Here is a 27,650-nt window from a genome sequence, read left to right on the forward strand (position 1 = left end):
GTGCTAAAGGGCTAAATATTTACTGATTGATATTGATACTGATTGATAAATATTTACTGAACTGGGGGGTTAGCATGATTTCAAGGGCCCTGACTGATGGGGGGGGGACCTCAAACAATTGTGCTGTAATTGTGCAGGGATGGGGTGTTGGGGCCCAGTGTGCACCCCCCAGCCCATTTTGTTTCCCCAAAATCCCTGGTGGCTCCCCTGCAACAGTTTACAGGTTGGCGAGGCATACCTCATACCAAAACAACACCTAAAAATTTCAGGGTTTCCCACGGAAAAAAAAGACAGTGACCACAGACTTGCGCTTCTCTCCGGCACTAACTTTTTAACCTTGACCTTGATGGACACCACATTACTTTCCTGTGTAAATTTGCACTCCCGCTAACTAATGATGAGCACTAGATGAATACTTCTAAGATGTAGAATTTCTGCAGTACACAAATATATTTTAAATAATTTTAAATTTAAGCCTTGCATCATATTGTCTTGTGTCTCAGGTAGCTAGCATATAGCTATGGTGTCTTTATATAACTATATGGTAAGCCATGGTACCACTGACTCAACTTAAACCAAAAAGACATTGATGTAGACAGCTAGAAAGTCACATCAACCCTGTTTAATTTATCTGGCTAGCTATGAGGCAAAATATAATTTCATTTAAGGACCAGCAAGGTAGGTTGTGTGCTTCTGATAGTTACAATTAAATTACTGAAATGTGCCTAGCCAGTCACATACTTCATCTTTGACCTCTACTGGTTGGCTCGCCACCTGGCTAACTAACTTGCTAACTACACTTCAGGTGTTTCATTGATAAAAAACAAAAAACACTGGACCAAGTTACGTGAACAAATATGCAAAAACATGTGCAGTTTAGTTGCAACTTGGCACTTTTATCAAGACTTCAGCTTGCAGACAGATTTTAGGAATTGCATTTTTACAGAGGTATAGAAATAGAGATGTCTGTTGTAGCAGTTCAGATGTAATGTCTGGGGGATAAAAAATACAAATATTTAGTAAAAAGGATTTTCAAATTTATTACCAAATTTCCACATGTCTGTAGTAGTTCTGAATATTGAGGAGCTGATTGTTTTTGGGGAGGTGCGAATGACTCTTAACTGGCTCCCCTGCAAACATCAGGGTGACTTGAGCTGGCCAGTGCGAGTTTATATACCCTCCTGGCTCAGACCCTATCCTGGGACCACGGGACTACCTGCCGCGTTAGTCGACTGTGCCATCGATCTCATTCCGGATTCTTTATTATGTAGAACAGAGCACATCACAAAAACTGCTAATTGGCAATAATCTGTTTGTCAATAGTTCACGAGACTGCAGAATTTAGATAAGGAAAAGTTCAAGTTTAAAACACATTATCATAGCTCTTCCATTCATCTGGGATTTGCTGCTGGAGTTGCCCCTCAAAGATGTCACATGCATGGAATAATTTGAACTTTGTAATTACGTGCGTGTGTGTGTGTGTGTGTGAGAGAGAGAGAGCGATAAAGATGGGCACAATAGAAGTATAATGGCTGTTTTGAAGTTTAGTTTACAAAGTGCAATTGTATAAATAATAGCTTTTACTAAACAAGATAACAGTGCAGTCCTTCTTATCAAGATATACTTGTAGTTAACACTAGAATATCAAAATTCAAAATACAACTGCTAAACTAAAGCACTAGTCTTCTCTTCATCTTTTAAGTACATTTTATGAGAATTCAGTACTCACTCACACAACAGTACCTTCAAATGAAATAAGCTGCTTTCTGAAATATACCTTACATTATTATTATTATTATTATTATTATTATTATTATTATTATTATTATTTTACGTTCAAATAAATGTGAAGAATTGTGCAGTTCTGTGAAGTATACATTTCAAATTTCAAAATAGCTACGTATATCTAAATATTATGTATATTTAATCATTTTGTTTAATTCAGAAGATGTTTTGTAATATATTCAAGGAAGGATTTAAAAAAAATGTATTCAGAATGCATATAAAAAACCCTCAGTGAATATATACAAATGCATTAACATATTTTTGTTTGGAGTTTAATCTATACCATAAATAACTAAAAAGGAGAAGAAAACGGCCAGTCTACCGATAAGCCACAGCTGAAACGCAAAAATTTCAGTTAAAGATACGGGTTCGGTGTCCAGAAGCGCGTGTTCCCTGTGACTTGGAGAAAAACCTGTCACACCGGAGAATCTTATCATGATTCCGTTCCAGCTTTTCCACTTCGCAGCTGCTAACTGAGAAATTCAATTAAGGATTCCTCTTCCCACTTTGAAGCGGTCTCCAGGGCAGATCTTCCGGGCGACTCGCCCCGTGTTAGAAATAGGAAAATACAATAATAAAACAAGAAAGACAGAAAAATGAGGCAACTTTGATCACGCATTCCCTCATAACGTCCATCCTAAACACACATTTCCCTTTAGTTGGAAAGTCATCGAAAGACACCGAAGTGCAGGTAAGACTTTTCATTTTCACCTCCAATACGTCTGTATTTCCAAACATATCACTTCGCTGAAAAGCTGAGCAACATCAAAGTGATTTCTTTCGGGGTTTCTGACTTTGATATAAGTAGCTCGCCTGTGACATTAAATATGTCCGGATCTGTCGCTATGACAGCGTGGATCAATCAGTTGACCAGTTTAACGGTGTACCCTTTACTCCAACGCCGCAAGGACCAGCGAGCGTACCAGAGCATGCGACCGACCCTGTAAATAAAGCGTCCGTGGCTAAAAATACCTGCCAGCACGTTCGCAGATATTGTTTTCATAACTTGTTAGAATATGTGGGCTTTGGAGATTATAACCAAAACGTAGGCTAAATAACGTCCATTCAACTTAACCACCTTTAAAACCCCAAGTTGCGACTGAAGTGCAACTTTCCTATGTAGCTTACTGGATCTAGCCTGTTTACGGCTGGGTTCGCTGCTGACATATCAAGATAGAAATTTCAGATGCGATATTTTAATCTTCGCTAACAAAAAGTGGGCTACTCTCTCGACGAGAAGAGCAGAACTTTGTTTTACATATAAGTTGGTAATTCGCTTTAAAATCAATTTTAAATTGTAGGGTTAGCTCGTTATAGGAAACGTTTAAAGAGCCTCCAAAACAGTCATTTTACAGTGTTTTATTTCGTGTAAATGTGATTTGCAACCTTACACCAATAAGTAAAGGTATCAAGTCAATGATAATACGTCTAATTGCAGCAAAGATGTTGAACTTTTGAGTTTTTCTAGAGGTGGGTTGTGTATAACAGGTGTTAACATGATCACTCGGGTGTGTGTGTGTATGTGCGCGAGAGTGAATGATAGAGAGGGGTTTCGTTTTGGCTTGCAACTTTGTGTTTTTTTTAAACAGGCATATAAGGTCAAACGATTAGAGCTGAAGAGTTACGCATGCAATAAAGACTGTAAACAAATGCGGAAGTTATTTTTATGATTGCAATTCAGTTTTTAACTTCCTTTGAAATGTCTGTCAGATTAACTGCACCGAATAAATTAAATTGTATCTAAAAGTTAAGTTAAATCATTTGCGAATAATAGGCCTAAACAAAAAATCTTAATTTAAAAGTAAAGCCTCCACCCTTTACATAAACATAAGCGCGGGCACCGTTTAGTTTTCGGTTACCAGTAACAATAACTCTTTGAAAACGGTGTATTGGGAAGGTACAGTAGCATCACGTACAGTTAATAGAGTTATTTAAGTAATCGATTTGCTAAATAAATGGTCATATCTGTGAACCAAGCAGTATATCTAAGCTACATGGTATTTGTTTGAGAAGTCTGCACAACTCGCTTTACTTTCAGTTTTAAAAGAGCATTCGAAAAGTTATCCTTTTTTAAGCACTCGGCAGGTTAACGTTCGTAATCAAATTTTCCGATATCATTTTCCCTTTGTTAAATTTATTAGTTATTTATTCTGTTGATAATCGGTTTCTGGTTTCTATGGCGACGTTAAACTGATCTCTTTGAGAAATTCAAACTCCATATGCCATAAAACGTTTAAAGAGACAATGACCTTTTCCACGAGGATCACTTCTTTATTTTTGTCCGAGATGAACCATTATTATGAGGCGTCAGTATTTTCAGGAGAGATGCTTGCATCATGTCAGTTTTCGACTACTCGCGTAAAATGCACAAGCTCCCATGTCTCAACGTCATTTGCTGCCTTTACACTTTTCCCTTGTAAAGCATTTGAACTTGCCAGTACCTTCTCTTATATTTTCTGGCTGAACAAGCATACGTTTTTTTTCTAAAAGTAGGCCGTAAATTCATGCGCAAACTATTGTAAACTATTGACCTTAAAAGAGACATGAGGATGGGCTATTATCTGTTTTGTTGCATATATTTGTGACGTCTTTGTTCTTGTCCAACTTGAAACAGCACTTGTCATTATCAATTGTTCATCGACAAGAAACTGAGTTGTTCAATCAAAGACTGCATGCACAATTAAATTAACACTTAGCCTTCACCAGTTTTGTGTTTAAATAACAAATGCAAATGACACATGGTTTGAGAATAGCCTATTTTTAAGTCCAGGTCCTGAAAGGCAGTGGCTTTATCTTAAAATTTCAGTTAGTGTATTTACAGGAAAACAAAAGGGCATGATCTGTAAACATATTGCCAAAAGAGAATGGCTAAACAACTTAATTATTTTGGAGGGATATGACATGATCCACGCTTATTTCTGCGTCTGCATATGCTCCTATTCTATACTTCCTTACATTACAGAAATGATAAAACCAGTTAAATGGAATAGCTGAATATTTTTGGAGGATTCCTGCCTTTTAGTTTTTGATAAGTTCAGGGAGCAGTGCATTTATAACGACGTGGTCATTTCCATAAACAAGCCTGTGTTAGTCACGTAATCGCTTTATGTATGTCTGTAATTTGCTGTTATTCATAATTGAGAGAATAGCAGCCAAGAAAAGATCACGGGCTCTTTAAACCCAGGAGTTTGCATATTCTCGCTGGATCTTTCTCCTTTGCTAATTATTGTGTTGTTTTCAGAGCAAATATGTCATATCCATGGCGACCAGGCAGGTTTATTGTCTTTCTGAAGCAATGGCTCACATAAGTAATTAATTACTCCTTTTCCTCCTCTCCTCTATCTTTGGTTAAACAGATCATTCAAGGAAAGTCATTTCTCATATTAGAAAATGCCAGTGATATTAGAAGACAAGGTAAATGTGAAAGATTTTTTTTTTTTCCCTCCGAGCATTAAAGGAAGTTGTCTGTTTCTAAAAATGTTTTTGTTTGCTGTAACAAATGATTCTTTTTTTAATACTCATTTGTCAGTGTTTACCAATATGTTTTTCTCTGGCTTGTTCCTCCTCGTGTTGAGTCCTTTTCATACCGTTCATCTTTTAAACGCATTGCTTTTTATGATCTAAGTATAGGAGTAGCGCAGTCAGAGCCAGGTACGCTGCCGCACGGTAGCTGCGTGTGTTTATTTGCATCTTTACCTAAAGGAGCAACAGTCTTTGCAGGTAGACATCTCGACGTCAAATCTTTGTTTCACGTACAATTTGGCCAGTGTGCTTTCCCTGAATTTGGAATGCAACATGCGTTCTAACAAATTCAAAGGTGAAGTAAATGAACAGGGGTTAATTCTTGTTTTTTCTTCTTCTTCTTTATTCTTAATTCTTGCTTGGTTTGACTAATGGATTTCAGATGCAGGTGTCCATATCGTATTTGCATCCATTCTTCACAATGATCCCTGTAGTACGATGTGTAGTGCTGCTGTAGTAGTGTGTTGGTAGCGGTGGGTTTTGAGTGAGAGGGGTCATCGGATGGGACGCCCTTGTTTTTCGTGTCCCGCGCTGGTCTCCAGGCCCTTGCTCTCGTCCCGTCTCTGTGTGTACCTGTGGAGTGTGCTGGCATGTGGACCGGTGTCCAGAGGTGTGTGTCCATTTGGACACCGGCCAGCTCCCACTGTTAGGCCAGTCTTACAGGTGTGCCCCCCCCCTCCTCTGTTCTCTCAGGGGCATTATGAGGTCCATCTGTCACCTAATTTCTTTTCCTCATCCTCTCAGTCCTTCTTTCTTTCTTTCTTTCTTTCTTTCTTTCTTCTATCTCTACTTATTCTCATTCATTCATTCATTCATTTCCCCCTCTCTGTTTCTCCATATGTTTTTTCCTGTGTGTGCCCCTTTGGACTTAAATCGTACATTTCAGTGCGTAAATAATTAAGCTTGATTGAAGAGCTGTTGTATTTTCATCCGGTGTACCACCACACAGGTTGCGCCTCTCGAAGATAAAAGGTATCTTTTGTACATGTAGATGATAATAGTAGTTTAAATTACAATGGTGGCTGGACGCAGTAATACTTAACCTGTGGTGTTTTGTTGACAGTGAGGATATACAAATGAATAATGCAATAGTACTATCAGTCCAAAAAGAAACAGGTTTACAAGCGCAGACATGCATGTATGCATGTATACATACATGTGCATGTGTATGTATGACATCTCTCTGCCGAACACACACACACACACTCCTGCGCATGCACGCAGAGACACATTGACATAAATGGTTCATTCTTTCATAGAGGAAGCTGGTTATACAAAAGGAAAAGAAACAAACAGACTTGCTTTGTGCAAATGCTGAAAAGTGTTTTAGAGCCTTTTAAATGGAAACTGGCACTTCGATATCTCCACCATGAGGATCTTCCTTTAAACTGAACCACAATAAATAAGCGAGATTGTGTAAAGCACCGTAGTTTTTATATTAGGTACACAATTAATGTTGGACCATCGAGATGAGGGGGTGGGTGTGGCAGGCCTTCAATTTTGAAGATGACAGTAGCCATGGTTAATTGACTTGACTCTTTTATTGGGCTAAATAAACAGTAAAATAGTGCCTCCTGTCTAGTTGTGAGTTCCACATACAAGGAAGTGATGAGATGTGATTAATTTCAAAAGCACAGAGTAAAACGGGTTTATTTATGATGCCTCCTGCACAAGGGTAACTCTCTTTGTGCTGTCAGGAATTTTATTTTTTTCCATTTTGTTTCGGACATATTGAGTTGTGTTGTAGGTCTTCAGTTTGGTCATAGATCCTGTTTTGAGCTGGTATTGGAGTGCTCCCCCCCCCCCAGCACTGTAACAGTGTATTTCATCTTTGAAGGAGTCAGGCAGGAACATGGCTAAGTAATTTTTCAGGTTGTTGTATTTTTTTTTCTCAGTGCAAGAGAGTGGTGTTGCCTGTAGCAGAGAAACTCCTTGGCTCCTGATGGATTGTTGAAATGCTTATTGGTTAACAAGCCTGTGGTTGACTCGGTTCCACAAATTGTCTGTACCCATCAGTCACAGCGACTCTGTGGCCCTTGTTCTGTAGCTGAATGGATGTCAAGATGCTCCTGCTACCTAAACCTCGCTCTTCTGGTTTCCCTCTGACTTCCTGACCTTGCCTTTGAACCCCAGTTCAGCAGAGGAACCCTACGGATGAATAATGTCAATGAATAATTTCACATTACCCATGATGTCTCGTATAGTGATGAAGAATTGGGGGAGGAGGGGGCGGGGGGCACACGTATTCACGGTGGATAAAATGGGCATGCAATATTCAGAGATTCAGAGTGTCACCTTTCAGCCCTGTTGTGTTAAATATACTGTTCTGAACACGACAAGCCTGCACCACGCTCATCTTTTTCTTTTCTTTTTTTTTTTTTTAATCATCGCTGTTATTATTTTTATTGTAGTGCTGGTGGAAATGTCCTTTTCACATGCTTGATCAACTAGTGTAGAAATCCAATATAATTGAGGTTCAAGGTGAATTGCATCCAAAGCATTTCCACATGACAGATTGGAGGAACATTCTAGAAGAAATTAAACAAACAGATCACCGCGAGAACACCATTAGAAGGTTTATTTGTGAGGCGCAAAATGCGTATTGATTTAGGCTTTTGATTATTATATGAAAATGGCCTTTTTGGTTATTTGTCCTAGGTCCTTTCAGAGAGAGCGAGAGAGAGAGAGACAGAGAAAGATAGGGAGAAGAGAGTGAGAGAGAGAGAGAGAGAGAGAGACATACTGGCTCTTTCAGAGCTCATTATCATTCTTAATAAGCCTTAAGGAATGAAGGAGCGTTGAGTGTAAATGCAAGGTAATCCTGGCACTGGCCAAGGTGATTGGAGAGGTAAGCAACTGCTGTCTGCTCCCAGCTAGCGTAAGCGCATGCTCCCGGCTAGCGTAAGCGCATGCTCCCGGCTAGCGTAAGCGCATACTGTCTGCTCCCAGCTAGCGTAAGCGCATGCTCCCGGCTAGCGTAAGCGCGTGCTCCCGGCTAGCGTAAGCGCGTGCTCCCGGCTAGCGTAAGCGCGTGCTCCCGGCTAGCGTAAGCGCGTGCTCCCGGCTAGCGTAAGCGCATGCTCCCGGCTAGCGTAAGCGCATGCTCCCGGCTAGCGTAAGCGCATGCTCCCGGCTAGCGTAAGCGCATGCTCCCGGCTAGCGTAAGCGCATGCTCCCGGCTAGCGTAAGCGCATGCTCCCAGCTAGCCCCTGTTGGACGTGGAGCCGAAGACTGGCCCACTGGAGTGGCAGAGTGGGTAGGGAGCTAAGGGATGAGTTGGTCCATTGAGGGAGGGCGTCTGGGTCGTCAACAGAATAAAAAGCATCTGCTTAATATGCCTTTTCGTGCGCGTTTTGTTGTATGCTAATATTATTAAAACGCTGAAATGGAAGCACTTTGGTTAAACTGTTAAAATGGTAATGTTTCAGCCTCGTTTGACTTCTGGATTGGCTTTTTTTTTGTTGCAGTTTAGCAGTAGTGATAATTTCTGTAAGACTTTTGCTGAAAGGTGGAAGATACTAGGAAAATAATCTCGGCTGTGGTGCACACGCCTCCGTCAAGCCCAGTCCCAGAGTTTGAAACAATCCTCTCTTCTTAGACCCGTACATCTCAAATTAATCAGGCCCTCAAAAAGCTGGATCCACTGCCATCCAATCTTCATAAGAATTCTCTTCTCCTCCCTGGAGCTCGGTGCCAGCCTGTTACGAATACGAGCTCGTGCATTAGCAGGACGCCTTTTGTGTTTTAAGGCTGCCCGGTTTTAAGTGGATGTAAACATCTGTGTTTAAAGAAAAATGCAATTAGGATCTTTAAAAAAAGAAAAAAAAAACGATCTGTAGACGTTGTACTCCTCCGGGCTGCGTTCCTGGGCCCCTTTGCTCCGCGTGCTGGCGTACGTTGCCGCTTGACGGTATTGCCTTCCTGGGCAGATTTTAATTTTGCGCGGATGATACACAGTTTTATGCATCAGCAGAGCCCTCTCAGTCATTAAGATAACAGTGCACCAACCCGGAAGGTCACGGAATTGGACAGAATAATAAAATACAATAACAATAACTAATCTGGTGACGATTGATATTGCGTTAACTCTTTTTTTTTAAAATTATTATTTTGGTTTGATTTTTTTTCTTCTTTCGAATGATGTATGAAACCATTCCTTGAATGTTGTTTTCCCAGCTTAGGGGTGAACACATGTTATAAAAGTTATAGAGTCTGGTGCTCATGGCAAGAATAAAATGGGCATTTGCAGTTCCCCACCCGCTCTTCTAAATACACTTCAACATGTATGAAACTGCTCTGTTTAGTGGCTGAACTAAAAAGAACGATTTTGACCATTTTACTCCTTTTCCAACTTCACATGGCTGGTTGTCCTTTAAATATTATGCTAATTTCACAGTAATAGTCCTAACCTATAAGACTTTAAATGGGCTGGCACCATTATACTTAAAGGAGTTCTTAATCCTCCAAAGCCTTTCTTTTTCCTCAAAGGTGCTGGTTTCTGTGTCGCAGAATATTATTTTTAAAATTCTTTCAAACTTTTTTTTTTGATCTTTGGTACTGTTGCTGTTTACTTTCATTTTGTTTTTAAACTGCCATCGTTTATCTGCCTGCCCTTCACTAGACTTCTATGCTTTGCTCAGTTTGGGTTGCAAGGCTGCCGTCATTCAAATTCATTTCTATTTTCTTTAAACAACAATAGCAACAGCAAAAAAAAAAAAAAACGAATACGTAAGATTAGCTCAGTTTTTGTTGAAAGTCTGTCGTCATTCAAATTAATTTTTATTCACTTTAAACAACAGTAGCAACAGCAAAAAAAAAAAAAAAAAAAACTAACATGCAAGGCTTCCATGCGGTGCATTGTGGGGTATCCATGGATCTGCGCTTATGTTTTTGTAGTACAGGGTCTTATTTTTAGCCTGCAATTATGCGTCGAGGAAACGTACCCTTATGTGGATTGGTTTGGTGAAAGTGTAAATCCCTCCAGATGGAATTTTCCACCCTTTTTTTTTTTTTATTTGTGCGTTACCTGATACAGACAGCGGCCGTTAAAATATGAATATGCACAGTAACAACCCGAGCAAATAAAAGAAGGATCTGTGCGTTTTGGAAATGAACTGCCCTTTGTCTCGTACGCAGTAATGTCATCTCCGTTCCACTCTGTCACGTAAAGATGATTTACCCTCAGACAGATGTTTGAAGCTTCCATCGAGGGCTTGTGCCCGTATCCTGGGTCTGTTTGTTTTATTTTTGTCCCCCCCCCCCCCCGCCCCATTCCCTTTTAAAAGGTTAGGAGAGAAATTTTGGATTTTGGAAATCTTAGATGTTTATAATCGGTCTTCCCTTCTTAATTGCTCGTGCGAGAAGAAGGAAAAACAGTGGTTGTTATTCTGCGTGCGCGTAAAGTGGAAAATTGCGGGGAAAGCGCGCGGAGGCTTTGGGTGGCGAAGGGTGTGCACCCGTTGCCGTGAGAGATGTTACATCAGTCCCAGGTACCCTTCAGATCATTCTGTTGCCTGCTCTCCGCTTTTCCCCCTGAGTCTCGGATGGCAACCTGTGCCCTGGACCCCCATCCTCCCCCCCCTCACCCGGGGGAGCCTGAGAGGCAGAAAGGCATCGCCATGGTGATCGGAACACAGAAACTCACACAGAGCAGCCCGTGGTGGCTGCCGCGCGCCGCGAGGTGAGAGCGAGCAAAATGTCACGGCAACAGGTTTTTGTTTTTTTCCCTTGTTTGTTTTTGGTTTTCGTGTTTTTTTTTTTTTTGTTCGTTTTTTTTTTTTTTTTTTTGAAACCTCAGTGCCCAGTGGGGTTTTCCCCTTCACTTCAGGCCCATCTGTACACCTGTCTGTGAAAATGATGCAATCAATGGGCCTTCCGCTCGCCTGTGTATCTCTGCTCTGCTTTCAACCTGAAGCATCTCGACGTGGGCTGCAGAACATCGATACAAAAAAGCAGCTCTATTACCTGACCTTTGCTGAGGCTCTTTTGTCTTTGTGACTTGAAAATACCTGCTTTTATAGGTAACTATTTTAACACTGAAAAACTATATTTAATATATGGAAACCTAAAAATTTTCATTTTGATTTTTTTTTGTTTTACCAAGAAGAAGATACTGTTCGGTAGGTGTTTAGTGGGGCTGAAATAGAATTTATGTGCGGAATCAGAGGGCGTCAGAGGAGTGATCTGAGCTGAAGGCGGATTTGGAATGGGAACGTACGAGTTGAGAAGTACAGTTTGTGAAATGGCTCCGTGGGGACTGGGCAGAGCTAAATCTCTCTTTCTCCCCTCTCACACGCGGTATCGGAGGGGAATCTCTCCACTAGGGGCAGCAGACCCCAGTTTAAAAGGCAGCCTCTTCCCTGGCTGTGTGAGATCGTCTCTCTCTCTCTCTCTCTCTCGCTCATCCTCCAAAGCCACGTCTCAGCGCTCAAGAGCCCCGCCCTTTCGAGGGCTCCCCAGAGACCGTGGAAGGCTCTTCTCAATTATAAAATAAAAAAATTAAAAGTTTTCTCTGTCGAGTATGTCAGGAAAATCACGTGTGTATTCGGATTTGTGGGGGGATTATGTTAGAAAGGTACAAACAAATCACTTTACTTCAGCCGTAGCTGTACATTGTCTACAAGTAGACTATGAACTGTGTATTGGTTTGCTTCTTTTGACCCTTCATTGATAGAGGTCATGGGTGAGTGTGGCAGTACGCAGTTCATCTCATTAAGCTTAAGCCTACATGAGACCTGCAGCAAGTTTTGGTACAGTACCAGTGACACACTGTGTGTGAGGTGTGTGTGAGGGTGTGGTGCTTTGTGTTGCAGTGTGAGGTTGTGGTGCTTGGTGTTGCACTGTGAGGCTGTGGTGCTTGGTGTTGCAGTGTGTGTGAGGCTGTAGTGCTTGGTGTTGCAGTGTGTGTGAGGCTGTAGTGCTTTGTGTTGCAGTGTGTGTGAGGTTGTGGTGCTTGGTGTTGCAGTGTGTGTGAGGCTGTAGTGCTTGGTGTTGCAGTGTGTGTGAGGTTGTGGTGGTTGGTGTTGCAGTGTGTGTGAGGCTGTGGTGCTTGGTGTTGCAGTGTGAGGTTGCAGTGTTTGGTGTTGCAGTGTGAGGCTGTGGTGCTTGGTGTTGCAGTGTGAGGTTGAGGTGTTTGGTGTTGCAGGGTGAGGCTGTGGTGCTTTGTGTTACAGTGTGTGTGTGAGGCTGTGGTGCTTGGTGCTGTAGTGTGTGTGAGGCTGTGGTGCTTGGTGTTGCAGTGTGTGTGAGGTTGTAGTGCTTGGTGTTGCATTGTGTGTGAGGCTGTGGTGCTTGGTGTTGTAGTGTGTGAGGTCGTGGTGCTTGGTGTTGCCGTGTGTGTGACGCTGTGGTGTTTTGTGTTGCAGTGTGAGGTTGTGGTGCTTGGTGTTGCAGTGTGAGGTTGCGGCGCTTGGTATTACAGTATGTGGGAGGGTGTGGTGCTTGGTGCTGCAGTGTGAGGCTGTGGTGCTTGGTGTTGCAGTGTGAGGCTGTGGTGCTTTGTGTTACAGTGTGTGTGAGGCTGTGGTGTTTGGTAGTACAGTGTGCGGCTGTGGTGCTTGGTGTTGCAGTGTGAGTCTGTGGTGTTTGGTGTTGCAGTGTGAGGCTGTGGTGCTGGGTTTTACAGTGTGTGTGAGGCTGTGGTGCTTGGTGCTTGCAGTGTGGGTGGTGTGTGCTGGGTTTGCAGTAGTGTGGGAGGCTTGGTGCTGAGTTGAGGCTTTGTGTTGCGGTGTGAGGCTGTGGTGCTGGGTCTCTCTCTCTGGTCGAGGCTGAAGGGTGGTGGCCTTGGGGTGGTCTGGCGGGGGAGGGCAGGAGGGGGCTGGAGGTTTTCGGGAGGAGACGTGGAGGGCTCCCCGTGACAGACACCGAGCCGCGTCCCGCCTGCGGGGCAGCAGGGGTCTGCGCCTCTGTCAGAGGTGAAGAGGGGTGGCATCAAACGCACGCCAACCCGTCTGGCACCGCTCTGGCCTCTGGGCTCCGGGCAGCCCTGCCGCTGGTGCTGCTGCCCCTTTGTGTGGGAGCCGTCACATCCTGTGTGTGCGTGTGCGTGTGTGTGTGTGTGTGTGTGTGTGTGTGAGTGTGTGAGTGTGTGTGTGTGTGGGTGTGTTGTGTGTGAGTGTGTGTGTGTGTGTGTGAGTGTGTGTGTGTGTGTGTAGTGTGTGTGTGTGTGAGAGAGTGTGTGTGTGTGTGCCTGCAATAGTGTGTGTGTGTGTGTGTGTGTGTCTGTGTCTGTGTCTGTGTCTGTGTCTGTGTGAGTGTGTGTGTGTGTGTGTGTGTGTGTGGAGTGTGTGTGTGGTGTGTGGTAGTGTGTGGTGTGTGTGTGTGTGTGTGTGTGGTGTGGAGTGTGTGTGTGTGTGTGTGTGTGGGTTGTGTGTGTGTGTGTAGTGTGTGGAGTGTGTGTGGTGTGTGTGTGTGGGTGTGTGTGTTGAGATGTGTGTGTGTGTATGTGTGTGAGTGTGTGTGTGCCTGTAATAGTGTGTGTGTGTGTGTGTGTGTGTGTGTATGTGTGTGTGTGTGTGTGTGTGTGTGTGCGAGTGTGTGTGTGTATGTGTGAGTGTGTGTGTCTCTTCCAGCTCAGCTGTGTGTGGAGATGTTTAGATTATAGCAGAGGGCTGGTGTGGTGCTGACATGTGCTGATTTAAAGGCTGGGGACAGTGGGAGGACGGAGACAGAAATTGCCCTTTTTTTTGATGTAGTCTTTGAGTCTAATGTTGACTTGTGCACTGAGTCACTCGGGTGTGCCTTGCCGTCCCGTGCCCGAAATTATCTTACGGAGCGAAGAACACCTGGCCAGCGACAACCACTTCTTTCGCAATTATGATTCTCGCCTTCTCTGGGAAGGAAAGGGCGACGAGGGTTCAAGATTGGCGCCTACGCCGGGGTGGTTGTGTGCAATTAAAAGGTTGATGTGGCATCTTTTTTTTTTTTTTTTTACAAAAATGACACCAGAAGAGAAAGTGGGGGGGGCTTGATTTTTTTATAACTGGTTCAAAGAGGTGTCTCTTTTGACTGGGGGGCCCCAAACACGGTACGGTCGGCCTCAATCAGCCCTCCTCGCTAATTCCACTTGAAAATTCCACTTGGGCTCGGCGAGTAAATAAATTTTTCAGCGTTTATTAGAATACGCCTTGCCAGAAGGGATTCCTCTCCCCTCCTCCTATAGCCACTCCAGTAATTAGCAAATTGATTAGGAGAACTTCAGCACACCTCCCTGGCTCTCGTCTCCTCCTTCCAGGACAATATCGCGGTGCCGTGGGACGGCGTAAATATTTTAAGGAGGGGAACCCTCGGTGAATCTCATTAATGGCTACGGGGTACGGCAGCTGTCTCCCTGCTCAAGGTCCCAGCCAATTTTCCTAAACTGTGATTAAAGAAAAAGTTTGGATTATTTAAGCGCGCCGCGTCCTGTGGGTGTGTGTGCGACACCGCGGAAAAAAGTCCTTGGTGAGTTTTTCTCTTTCGCCTGCTTCTCCCCCCCCCCACACCCCCCCCCCTCCCCACCCCACCCCCCCTTCCCCCTTTAGATCTATTAGTTTCAAATCACCAGAGCCAAAGAGCTTTGAAAGTAGTGGTCATTCTGGGATGCATTATACAAAATGTGACAAAGACCTCTCTTTTATGTACAAATGGTAATTAAATGTTTACCCCGTCCCATTGCTGCAGTGGGAAAGACTGGGTAGCAATTTGGCAGCTAATCAAATTGCATTTTAAATGGAGCCGTTTAAAGATGACTGCGTGCCACTCTCGGAAAGGCAAAACTGCTCAAATTAAGCTGGAATAAGACGTTCGGAGAGAGGAACAATGGAGCAAAGCCCACCTCCCAATTGTTTTATGCATTTATGTAAAACAGACAACTTAAGATATTTGATTTGCAGTTTTAATTAGTTAAAAGGAACACAGGTACACAATCAAGAATGATGTTTTTCCTAAATGGAAACAAGTTCTTTTTCCAATTTCTTTCAATTACGCTTTTCTCTCCGCGAAGTGTACTTTTTCACTTTGTCCTTACAATTTGACTAATTGAAGGAAAATGCTCAATCTAACTAGCAGGAGGCCCCTGATTGGTGAATGGGATGTGGCACTTTAGAAGCATTTTGCTGCTCTCTAATTCCAGATTAAAGTCGATCAGAAATGGCAAATTCTGCTCGGGAAAAAAGCTTTGTCAACAAACGCGTTCGCCCACAGCGTGCGGTGCTAAGGAGCTGTCCTTCCACATTTGGCATACATCATTAAATTCTCTGCAGCCAATCAAATCGCTCATCCCAACCCAACATTCCAGAACATATTAGTGACGTTTCGTTAGCGGAAAACAGATAACTGACAGACGAAATTCGGGGGGGGGGGGGGTGTTGTGGGGGGGTGACGTGGCCCGAGCTGTTTATCGGGGCCGAATGAGTGGAACGCGTGATTCTGAGGAAGTGAGATTTAAGTTACTGTCATCAGCGCCTGTCGTCCCCGGTAACGCTCTTCATCCTTCACCGCCCCCCGAGGACGGGGGGGAATCAGCGTTTTACTGTTCCATTCCATTCTTCTTTGGACGCCCATTTTTCCCTTATTTATGAATTCGCTACCCCCTCCGCAATCGAATACGGACCTGAAAAAACCCCACTACTGTAAGCCGGTCCATAAAGCCCTGTCTGTCGCTGGAGAAATGCCAAGTAATGCTTGACTTCCAGGTTTTTAAAAGCGTCCTTAATTGGCCTTCAGTTCTGAATCCAGATATATTTACAGGAATTAGGCCACGTTTCCTTCTGGTCTGGTAGTGCTGTTAAAACAAGCAGGATTATTACAGCATCGAGCTAACTTTTAAATGCCCTTTTAAAAATCTGTATTTTCAGGAATGAGTTGACGGAGCACAGATGATAAAAATGTATTTCTTTTTTGTTGTTGTTGCTATTCATGTCTTAAATATACTGTTAAGATCATAGAACTGATACTGATCATACTGAATGCTTAAAAAGGGAATTTATTTTCCTTTATACCAACGCAGTTGCTCAGAAAATAATCTTCATAATTTTTAACAAGTGACTTTAGATTATTTTCAAAAATATGTGCGGCACAATTTTTCACCCCATTCACACCTCCTAACAAATGTGTTGTTCAACCGCTGTTTGAAAATATGGTAAATTTGAAAGGTGTTAAGGGATTTGCTGGACATATTTTTCCAGTTCCTCCAATATTCAGACGGAGATGCCCAAAAGAACACCAGTCAACCACGTACAATTGTTTTTACTTCACCTTTAGCAAAGCCGGGTGGCAAAGAAAGGTGTATTTCTTCCCCCTGAGGCACATACGTTGTGAAAGACATTTCAAAACACTCCATAGTCATTATTATTTCAACATAGCAGTGCATTTTGTTTTGCCAGGTTAATCTGCTTTAATCGCAAAACTACCATCTCAAGCGTACTGCCAATAGGATTGTAATCCTACTGTACAATTCAATGGAAGTGTGTATGCCTGAAACAAGCTGTATTTTGATGATTCGACTAATACAGAAAGAGAGAAAGAAAGAAAGAAAGAAAGAAGGAGAAATAAAACAAAGAGTGCACAAAATATTAGCCTGCACAAAAATGAACCAGCAGGGTTGTCATGAGGTGGGGAAGGATGTTATTTGTCAGATTATAAACTCATTCCTATGTGTATTTGTGTCATTGTAGCGTTTAATACGTACAGAGCCGTGTGTAAATGTGTTGTGCTGTGGTGCTCTGCGGAAGGAAGAATCAGTGACAAATGAACGTGTTTGTGAGTATAAAAGTGCGTAATTAGTTCTGCTTACACGAGAGTCACTTTTTTATGACATAAGAAATTAGCTGTCACACATTGATTTTGACGTGTGTAAGCATTTCTATTACTCAGATGTGAGCCCAGGTATTGATAAACGTTCACCCTTAAATTACGCAGCGGTTGCATATTCAAATCGATAGATAAATTTATTCACGCGCAGACGCGCGGGGCTCGCTTGCATCCCGCCATTTAGGGAAATTAAACTTCAGTCTTCCCTCCCCGGCCGCCGACTGCGTTGGGCCCTCCTCTCTCGTTCTCCTTCCCCCCGTCCCTCACGGTCCTCCCCCTCTTGCGCGGCTGTGTAGGGGCGCACGCGCTCACTCTAAGGCCCGAATCAAGGGCCGGCAACGATGCGGGTACGGCCGCTGGACACGAACGAAGATTATCTTATTATTATTATATTATTAAGATTATCGTCTAATAAATATCTTCTTTTTTTTTTTTTTTTGTGCATGTATGCATGAGATACAGCATGTGGACCAGATTGCCTTCACTTGACGGTGCGGTCTAGCATATCTCAAATGATCCAAATGACGATATGATATGATATGACTCATACATGCACATAAAATTGGTTCCTGAGTGGCGCACTTGATAAAGAAACTCGCCGCGAGCATTGCAGATTATATTAAGATTACTGAGTGAGATCATCGTCTGTATTAGCAAGCTCTGTGGCCTTCGTTGGAGTTAGTGCGACGAGACACCGTTTGCATTGTCGTGCCGGCTGATTGGTCAGGAGCAGGGCAGCCTGGGTTCCATGTTTAATCGCTGTATTGGTTCCTTTGAAAACCGGCACACGTGCCCACAGAACTACCCGCCGTCGTCCGTGTGAGGGAGGTATGCCTCCCCTTTGAACGCTGCTAGCTCTCCTGCAGTACCGCGCAGTGTTGCCGCTTACATGCACACGTGCTAATGTGCGCGTTGTGCAAAGGCAGGGCGCCGTTTGTCCCATTGACGGCCCGCGATGACGAACTTCACTTTTTTGTTTTTCGGTTAAAGAGGAACGTGGGCCGACGCTCCCCGGGCATCCCGGGGGACGGCCGTGCCTTTGAGGCAGGCTCACACCTGAGAACAAAGAGCCAGGAGCCTGGTCTCGGCGAAAAAAGGCGGGGAACGTTCAGCCTGGGCCCGCGGCGGGGACATAAGGCTGTTTTACACCCCCTCGGGCGTGTCCGAAACCCCTGAAAGCAAACACCCCTGGGTCGGCTAGCCCCGTGTCGGGTGAGGGTGCGGGACAGGGCGGAGAAAGGGTGGGCAGGTGCGGCGCTGGGCACGGCTGCGGTCTGCGCTCGACATCAAAAGCGGAGTTTGAGGAAGGAAGTCGGTCGCGATAGTCATTGATTAGTGACCTCTGCCGCAGGCATTTCCCCCCCTCAGAGCGCCAGCCAGGAGCGGGGGGGGGCGCTTCTGAGCCAAACGGCAGACTGTCTGGAATGCAATTGATGTGCGAGGATGCGAGCGTCAGAATCCGGTTTAAAAGGCAGATCGGCACCTGTATCATGTTAATGCTTTATTTTTTATTGACTCTTTGGGCGGATGGAGAGTGCAATCCGTTAATGACTGTTCGGTGTGTAACCGTGGGGGCAATCTGGGTCAGTGAGATGTGTGCGCATCACTGGTAGCTGAGTAAATGAGGGAAAAAAAGGTTTTTTTTGTGCGTATGCCAGATTTTTTTATTTCCCTGAAAAAATACATTTGCATTATTTGTGTAATTTGAATATGCTTACTGCTGTTATTTTAAATGCATCTTAATGTCCCATCTCCCCCCCCCCCCTTGTGCAATTCAGTAAGGTCAAATCAGTCCACTAAAACTTGGCTTCCAATGAACATCTGTTTCGCAAAATGGTATTCATTTGAAGTCAGTGACATGCATTTTTTGGGTTCCGATTGGTCGATATCAACTCTGTAACGAGATTTTAACCCCACCCAGAATTCCGGCTTCTGGCATACTTGCACAGGGCACAGCCTGTCGGGGCAATAATGCAAGACCACTGAATCATAGTCTATGTTCAGACACCCAGTCATCCCTTTTGATGAATACTATCGCTATTGCATAACCCCCTGTGTTGAGCGTTGTTACAGTGTACACACGTAGTGATCTGAGAAGCTGGGCTGTGAAGCAATCGCTACCGTTTGTCATCCTACCTTTATATCAGTGGCAACAACTGCTGAGAACACACACGACTGCTCGGTACATTCTGTTTATGGCGAATAGGGCCCGGGAAGTGAACTTTATATGATGCAATGAAGTTGGACACAATACTTAGAAAGAGAAAAAAAAAAAAAAACGCATTTTAGAAAGAGTAAAAAAACAAAAAACAACAGCAATATTCTAGTACTAGGTAGGGAAACAATGTCAATCTGCTTGATTTAAAATAAATAAATAAATAAATAAATAAAAACACACACACACATGCAGTACTTAGTGCTGAATCCTAGTAGCCTGAAGACTGAACACTGAAGAGAATCACGTACAGCACTCACTTGAGAATAAAGTGACACATTTGATTAGTGCAGCCGTGTGCACACCAACTGAAAAAGCACATCTAAAGGCGGAGAAACAGAAAGACCAGCTTCCATTAAACGCGAACAGGTAGGCTACACGCCATTTAATAGCTCTTCTCTGTACTGGCAACATGGACGCGCAGTCACTAAAGACAGGCAGCTTTTCTGGAGTGGTCACAAATTTATGTGCGTGAATTGCCAGCCAAAAAAAAAAAAAAAACAAAAAGATTTTTCCTGAAAAGCATTATGACAGTCATTCGTAATCTGCGAGGGAAAGCAGTCTCATATCGTTTTTCATAAAATGAGCCCCAGGCCTGCATTTGGTTGTCAGTCAGGGTCAAGAACATGGCCGACGCTGGTACCCATCACACCTATTGCTGATATTTCCTTTCTACCTGTTATTGTTATGGTAAAGAAATGTAAAAAAAAAAAAAAAAAAAATTAATGGTTAAAAATTATTTTTTAAAACATGTGCTTAATTTTGTTATTGCCATATCGTGACAAAATGTCTTATTTGACTAGGGTGGAGGATTTGGTGGGTGTGTACCTGGGTGTGGTGCCAAGTTCTGTGGTTCTATGTCAACACAATCATTTGTTCAGTTAAAACAAGAATTAAACAAAAAAAAAAAAAAAAAAAAAACGTTAGTGGGATAAAGCCACAAGCGGGAGATCAAGCGTCGAGCCGAAACCTCCCCACTTTCGACTCGCTGTGAAAAAGCAGGTTTTAATGAACAAAGCAGCAAAACTCCTGAAATTTCACGACAAAAAAGCGTTCTTCCGCCATATGCGATTGATTTCATTTGAGAACGCCTCATTACTTTTACACCCAGGGAAATTAGCTCAGAGTTTTATTGGGAGTTTGGTGCTCTGAAACAGGCCCCCCTGTCAGTCTCCACTGAATCCGTGCTCCAAAACCCTCTACTGGTTGGCTTGTCCTTGCCCCCCCCCTCCCCCCGTGTCTATATTTGGGTTCTCTGATACTGTAATACGCACGAAGACTGACAGGAAAGACATGTGTTTCGGCTTTACTGAAGATCGTCAGTTCGTGTACAATTTACTTTCCCACAGTTCCAGTAGGGAGAGATCACATGCGTGCCAGTCATAGTAGCTCTTGGTGAGCGGGGGGGGGACGGACCTAGATCACCTGGATGTGGCTCCAGCTTATATTGTTTGGCCTCATTATTATTTTGTTTTTTTTACTGATGTGTCTTGGCTTTCTCCTTATTTGCACTGCAACAGGTTCAGTTAATTCTTGTAAAGTATAAATTACCATGTATTGTATGGTTTTAAGTTTTTATTGCCCAAGGACTAGAGGAATGCGTCAGCACATATCACAAATACGCATCACAGTTTGTCTTGTGGCACGTATTGGCAAATATTGCCCCTTAGCTAAAGTTCCTCAGGGGAAAGGCGAATGAATGGGTGATCAAGTGAATAAACAATTCAATTTATAGAGAAAGTAAGATCTTCTTTCAAAACTGTAGCTGGGTTTCTGTTTTAATATTGGAGCCCAAATGATGTACCACAAGTGTGCACTTTACATGTTTTAAAATATATTACATTTTGCCCGACCCCATCTTCATCTTTGGCCCATTTGGTTACTGCTCACCCAAATAGGATTAACATTCGTATGATTTCACATCGAGTAGAAATTCACAAATTCCCTTTTTTTAAATTAATAAATTAATAAAACACACAATAGGCAAATATTGGAAGAATGTGGGCACACACGTGTGTCAGGAAGGCGGCAGTTTAGGACGAGCAACTTTGAAGACTAGAATAAAAGGAGCCGGGCTCTAATTAATGAGCGGATCTCTCTGGGAGTTCCGGTCCCCACACTGCCGCTGATGGTATTAAAAAGTCTTTTTTTTTTTTTCAAAAAGTCTCTTTTTTTATTTATGGAAATAAATTTTAGCTGCTTAAACAATAGTCTAGCACCAGTTTTTAGAGGCAGCAGACTTTATCTTTTTTAATAAAACAAAAAAAAAAAAAAAAAAAACTGACTTGGAGAAAGTTTAATTAATAAGGGACTTAAAGCTTTGGGAAGAGGCGGGAGCAGGGTCTTTAAGGGGGTACTTATTTTTTCCATCTGGGCTATCCTCCAAAAAAACTAGTCAATTAGTGTCTTAAGCTGCAGAGACAAAAAACGTTATTAGTTCTAGCAAAAAGAATAATGGGTTTAAAAAGGTTGTGCTTGAGGGGTAGGCTTACGCCCGAGCCGGAGCCTAGGTCTTCTGAATATTTCATTTTTCCATAAGCGCCCAATGCCAGGCAGATTAAAGAGTTTTTTTTTCTCTTTTTTTTCGTCTTTCTGTTTTTTTAGTTTTGTTTTTGTTGTTGTTGTCGTCATGTAATAATAGATATTGTGAAAGTTGTTTTGGTCTGTAGTCATGAAATCAAGATAAGGCTAACATGGTGGGTGGTGTTTTTCTAACAGTCTTTTTTTATGTTTTTTTTTTTTTTTTTTTTTGTAAAAATCCAAACACAATTTCCCTGCTGGTCTCGCATCTTTTGGGCTGTGTGGTAGAGAGCCAGATACTTGTCATATTTGTTTCTGACTCATCGAAATGACAAAGCGGTTGACACTCGGAGCTTCAATAGCTTGAAACAGGGTACATTCAGTTCCCTCTCCACCCCTTTAATAGGAGTTCGTGAACTATGATGGAGAAATAAGCTGTGATAAAGGAGCTTTGAAATAACCTGTCTGTTTTGGCTCTCCCAAGTTCCAATTTGATTATATCCACATTTGCATAATTTGGTCCATCGGAAGTGCGAGATGGCTGACTCTTTGAGCCTCTTGTCTTTGCCCTCGTCTGGTTGGGGATTGTTTGTCCTCTGTGCAGAAGCATGGCAAGAACTCTTCAGGAGTCACCTCACAATACCTGTCTGCTTTCGTTAATTACGAGGCATCATGGGATGATCTGTAAGAAAGAAAAACCCAGAGAAAGCGTTTAGGTGGATGAGCCTTGAATTAACAAATCAACTGTAAAAGGGCCATTGATGTTACGCACTTTTAGTGCGCTCTTAATTCATTTCAAAAGGTACATTGTACTGTGGACTGCTGTTCATCAATTGATTGTGCGATTTAAGTATTCATCCTGGTTCTTTGGAGTAGTCTTCTTTTTTCCTCTTTTTTTAAATAATAGATTTTGTATCCATGATGAGAATCGCATTTGTGGTGACCAAAATAGCGAGATTAAAAGGGAGAACCCACAAGTTCTGCATTTGGCATAGAGTGCCGCTGGAATTGTGGTTCCTCAGCTTGCACACAAGAACAGTGCCATTAACCCTTTAATGGCGTGAGATCACAACTATGTGATTAGAATGTTCTCAACCGAACATTCTAATGCTGATGTGACAATCACTGCTGGTGACTGAAAGAACACTGAGTTCTAGAACACTTAGACTTAGAATTTTTGAGAAAAAAAAACATTCCAAAAACCTTCTTTTCAAAGGGTCGAAACCGCGGTTGGCGGTGTTGTTGCGCCACGCGCTATGACCACGCCCTCTTTTGTGCCATTTGGATATTATTTTTCCTGGGATTTTAAATGGGCCTGACACCGGGGCAGCGCGTGACACTGAGTAGCACACCACCTCACCTGCACTGTCAAATCCAGTTACGGGCGGAGAGGGGAAGGAATGGCTTCTCAGATCCCTGTTTTTATTAGCCATCAGTTTGACAGTGCCAAGATATACGGCGCAACGTTTATTGTAATGCATCTTAATGGACACTTTCGCATACAGCCGTTCTGGGGAAAACTGTCTCCCGCAGACTGCCTCTGTGCATTTCAAATAAAATATGTGCAGCCTTCAGGTGGGAATAGTGCTGTTGTAATGGCTGCATGCTAACTGGAGATGGGCCGGGTTCCTATGTAATGAACCCCTTACCTTGGAGATGGTCATTCGGGGGCGGGGGGGGGGGGGGTGGCATCTGTCTTACGAGGGAGTCACCGTGGCGTCCCGGATTAGATACGGGCTACGTGGCGATGTCATCATGCGCGACACCCCCAGCCCTACCCTGTCCGAAACCGCCAACGGAAAAAAAAAAAAAAAAAATAGCAGTGAATTCAGCAGGGGCAGTCTGCAGAGTACCAGTTCACAACGAGATCCTTGCGTAAGTGAAACGTGTCCCCTCGATGGGCTAAGCAGGCGCCACTCTCCCAAATAGAGTGCCTGTACTTGGTTATTGCACCTTAATTGCTTGCTTGCCAAACTAACCATATATTACTGCGCGTGCAGGCTCAGATCGGGCAAGATGAATTGGCTATTAATTAGAGTCGCGCCAAGAGGGCACCGGGGACAGACTACTCATGGCCGCGCAATCAGTGTCAACGGGGTCCTTTGCCGTTGCTCAGCCCGTGGCCCGCTCGAGGTCAGGAGGCTCGGCATTAAACTCCGGAAACCTTGACAGGACGCTGAACCGAAGACGCGGCCAGCCGGCCCTCTCCGAGCTCACCAATCGGCCTTCTCCAAGCTCACCAATCGGCCTTCTCCGAGCTCACTCACCAATCGGCCTTCTCCGAGCTCACTCACCAATCGGCCTTCTCGAGTCACTCACAATCGGCCTCTCCGAGCTCACTCACCAATCGGCCTTCTCCAAGCTCACCAATCGGCCTTCTCCGAGCTCACTCACCCATCGGCCTTCTCCGAGCTCACCAATCGGCCTTCTCCGAGCTCACCAATCGGCCTTCTCCGAGCTCACTCACCCATCGGCCTTCTCCGAGCTCACCAATCGGCCTTCTCCGAGCTCACCAATCGGCCTTCTCCGAGCTCACTCACCAATCGGCCTTCTACGAGCTCACTCACCAATCGGCCTTCTCCGAGCTCACTCACCAATCGGCCTTCTCCAAGCTCACCAATCGGCCTTCTCCGAGCTCACTCACCAATCGGCCTTCTCCAAGCTCACCAATCGGCCTTCTCCGAGCTCACTCACCAATCGGCCTTCTCCGAGCTCACTCACCAATCGGCCTTCTCCAAGCTCACTCACCAATCGGCCTCCTCCAAGCTCACCAATCGGCCTTCTCCGAGCTCACTCACCAATCGGCCTTCTCCAAGCTCACCAATCGGCCTTCTCCGAGCTCACTCACCAATCGGCCTTCTCCGAGCTCACTCACCAATCGGCCTTCTCCAAGCTCACTCACAATCGGCTCTCAAGCTCACAACGGCCTTCTCCAAGCTCACTCACCAATCGGCCTTCTCCAAGCTCACCAATCGGCCTTCTCCGAGCTCACTCACCAATCAGCCTTCTCCGAGCTCACTCACCAATCGGCCTCCTCCGAGCTCACCAATCGGCCTTCTCCGAGCTCACCAATCGGCCTTCTCCGAGCTCACTCACCAGTTGGCCTTCTCCGAGCTCACTCACCAATCGGCCCTCTCCGAGCTCACTCACCAATCGGCCCTTGCCAAGCTCACTCACCAATCGGCCTTCTCCAAGCTCACCAATCGGCCTCCTCCAAGCTCACCAATCGGCCTTCTCTGAGCTCACTCACCAATCGGCCTTCTCCGAGCTCACTCACCAGTTGGCCTTCTCTGAGCTCACCTATCGGCCTTCTCCGAGCTCAGAAGGAGAGCGGCAACTCTCGTTAGCGGCGTTCCGCTAGCCGTCGTTGGACGGAAAGACGGGATTATTTTTGTTTGAACCCCCCTCCCCGCACCCCCCCCCAAAAAAAGCCCCGTTTGATAAACGCTTCACCCCCCGGAACACTTTTGAACGAGAAAGTTAAAGCCGGAGATATCTGACACCAGGATGAATTGTGTGTCGGGGGGGGGGGGGGGGGGGGCTTGGGGGGTAATATTTGTCGGTTGGCCCGCTTGTTTCAGCAAGGAGCCTTCAGAATTAGCTTTCTATCACAATTAATTAGAATACCCTATAGGAGACGTTCCATCTTGCGCTCATCTGCGCGGCGCAGATAAATCAGGGGGAGAGGATATATGTCCCTTCATTGGCCGATGGCCGGTCTCCGCGGCAACCGCGCGGGCGACGCCGTCTCCGCGCGGGCGACTTTGCGGAGGAGTCCCCCCCCGCCATCACTCACCCCGATCGCTCAACACTCCCTTTATGACTCGTTTTGTTAAAAACCTCTTTTTTTAATGCAAGGTAGCAGGAGTTATGGCCCGTCTATGCAAATGAGGCAATTTTGACAGTTTGTTATTCATGTCGTTGCCTTTTTAAACACTTAAAGGGTGTAAATTCATCGCTGACAGGCCGCGTCGAAATTGCCACTAAATATTATTAAATATTTTAACAAGTTCCTTGTAAATATGCCTTAAATGTTTGAACGATAGGCAGGATGAAAAATGGCCTTGCATCAACTTATTAGAGGCAATAAAATGGCCGTGATTTACCGTGGACGTACAACAACTTGGGGCACCTCTTTTTTTTTTTTTTTTTGCTTATCCCATTTGCCTCCCCTGTCCTGATCCAAACAATAAACACCTTAAGCGTTGTGTTAAGCCCCACGGTTTTACTGGTCACGGAACACTGGTAGGGAAATGCCGGAACTGGCGGGTTCTTACGGCAAAACGTCAGTTCGGATACCGCGGCAGTTCCCCTGTTTTCAAGCCCCGCTCCGTTGTACCTTGTCTGTTTTTTTATTCTGATATCAGTTTGTGCTGTGAAAATGAAAGGGCAGAGGCCATTTTGTTTGTTATTACACGAGAGACATGCTGTCACCCGGGCTGTTGGTGCTGGGTGTGTGTGTGTGTGTGTGTGTGTGTGTGTGTGTGCGTGTTTGTGTGCACCAACATATTTCTCTTCATTTTCTCTTCGGTCGCTGGGAGGTCAGTAGATGTCCTGTTCAGAAACAAGAGACCGGAAATGTACTTTTTCCTCACGCGTGTGTTTGTCATGTAATCCCATTAAATATATCTCAGAACGCCCCCGCCCAAAAAAAAACAAAAGAACAAACACATTCATTAAATGAAAATAAATAAATAAAGAATTATTTGAATAAAATAGTGCGATAAAGGCTGAATGTCTCTAATCTAAGGCTAAATGCTTGCATGAGCGGTGTTTTCATTACAGAAACTGAAACAAACACTTACTGTAGCATTAGCACTGAAACAAACCGATAGCATTAGCACTGGAACAAACCAATAGCATTAGCACTGAAACAAACACTGAGCATTAGCACTGAAACAAACCGATAGCATTAGCACTGGAACAAACACTTAGCATTAGCACTGAAACGAACACTGGGCATTAGCACTGAAACAAACCGATAGCATTAGCACTGGAACAAACACTGAGCATTAGCACTGAAACAAACCGATAGCATTAGCACTGAAACAAACCGATAGCATTAGCACTGGAACAAACACTTAGCATTAGCACTGAAACAAACCGATAGCATTAGCACTGGAACAAACACTTAGCATTAGCACTGAAACAAACCGATAGCATTAGCACTGGAACAAACACTTAGCATTAGCACTGAAACGAACACTGAGCATTAGCCCTGAAACAAACACAGAGAATTAGCACTGAAACAAACACTTAGCAATAGCACTGAAACAAACACAGATCATTAGCACTGAAACAAACACTGAGCATTAGCCCTGAATCAAACACTTAGCATTGCCATGAGACTTTCATTGTTTACCCGTCAATCAGTACCCAGCCAGGCTACCTTTTACAGGCCAGAACCAGGACCCTCTTGGCTCTCCTTCAAAGCTGTCTGCCTTCTGCATCACAGAAAGGGCAATGTGCTCTATTCTGAACTCATAAACATTGGGACAACCTTCTGAACTTGTTTGTGTTATGCTTATTGAACAGGTCCTTCAAAACCCAGAGCTGTGCAAGCTAATTCATCGCCACGTCCTGTTTTTTTTTTGTTGTTTTATCGTCGGTAAAAATTGCTACACAGTAGACTAAAGTTTGAAAAACATAAAGTTTTTTTTTTTTTTTAAAACACCAACGAGTGAATTTGAATAGCAACAAATAAGATTTCCTTAATGTTTGAATGTGTTTGAACTTTTAAGTCTCATATCGCATTCACGCAAAGTCCTGATATCCACTGCCTGCCATTTGATGGCGGGGCCTAATTGGCCCGTGTCCT

The 27,650-nt window shown here is 44.0% G+C and overlaps 1 protein-coding gene across 2 annotated transcripts in view; it reads left to right on the plus strand.

The window, feature by feature from the left end:
• The first annotated feature begins 2,251 nt into the window (after positions 1–2,251).
• Positions 2,252–27,650, plus strand: part of casz1 (castor zinc finger 1) — a 253,326-nt gene continuing 227,927 nt past the window's right edge. Inside the window, exons 1-2 of one of the 2 annotated variants that reach the window (XM_064300842.1) lie at positions 2,252–2,476; positions 5,142–5,199. The gene's annotated coding sequence lies outside the window, so the exon portion shown is untranslated. The remainder of the gene's footprint in view (positions 2,477–5,141; positions 5,200–27,650) is intronic. The other variant, XM_064300843.1, reaches the window with a different exon arrangement.

This window comes from Anguilla rostrata, chromosome 11 (assembly GCF_018555375.3).
Source record: "Anguilla rostrata isolate EN2019 chromosome 11, ASM1855537v3, whole genome shotgun sequence".
NCBI lineage: Eukaryota > Metazoa > Chordata > Actinopteri > Anguilliformes > Anguillidae > Anguilla > Anguilla rostrata.